Below are 796 nucleotides of genomic sequence, written 5' to 3' on the forward strand. Positions count from 1 at the left end.
AAAAGGGTGTTGAATTCCCCTGGAACTGGAGTTAAGGATTGTTGTTAACCTCCATGTGAATGCTAGGAATTGAACCCAAGTCCTCTGCTGCAGCAGCCAGGGCTTTTAACTGCTGAGCCATCTCTCCAGCCTTGATTTTGGCATCTTTAAGTGGTTGAAAAAAAATCATAGAAAGAATAATATTTTGGACATATAAAATTATATGCGATAGAAATAGTAGTATCCATCGATAAACTTTTCTTAGACCCTAGCTATGTTGATTCATTTATATTTTACCTCTGGATACTTTTGAGCTATAATAATAGACTTGAATAGTTAAGACAGAAAATTCCTGGCTCACAAAGTTCCAAAAATTTAATATCTGATTCTTTACAGAAAAAGTTTACTGATTTTCGGTTTACAAAATCTATTGCTTCAACCTCCTGATTAGGAGAAATGACTTTGTGCCTGTTGCTTGAGTAGAAAAAGCCATTGATGTGGGCAGTGCCCTGCCGGTGGGAGAGACCTCTTTTGCTCTGTAGGAAGAGTCACAGAAACATGGCTCATGTCTGTAGTCTCTTGATGCTCTTGTCTTTTCTGTCCTTGAACAAAATGATAGAAAACATTTTGCATCTCCTGCAAAGAAAGGCTACTGGTCCAGCCAGATGCCTCAGTGGGTGAAATGGCTTGCCACCAAGACAGATGGCTTGAATTCAATTCATAGATCCCACATCGTGAAAGGAGAGAACTGACTCCCAAAAGCTGTCCCCTGAACTTCAAACACACACACACACACACACACACACACACACACACA

The sequence above is a fragment of the Nannospalax galili genome, unplaced genomic scaffold (genome assembly GCF_000622305.1).
Source record: "Nannospalax galili isolate Female #2095 unplaced genomic scaffold, S.galili_v1.0 scaffold63, whole genome shotgun sequence".
In the NCBI taxonomy this organism is placed as follows: Eukaryota; Metazoa; Chordata; class Mammalia; order Rodentia; family Spalacidae; genus Nannospalax; species Nannospalax galili.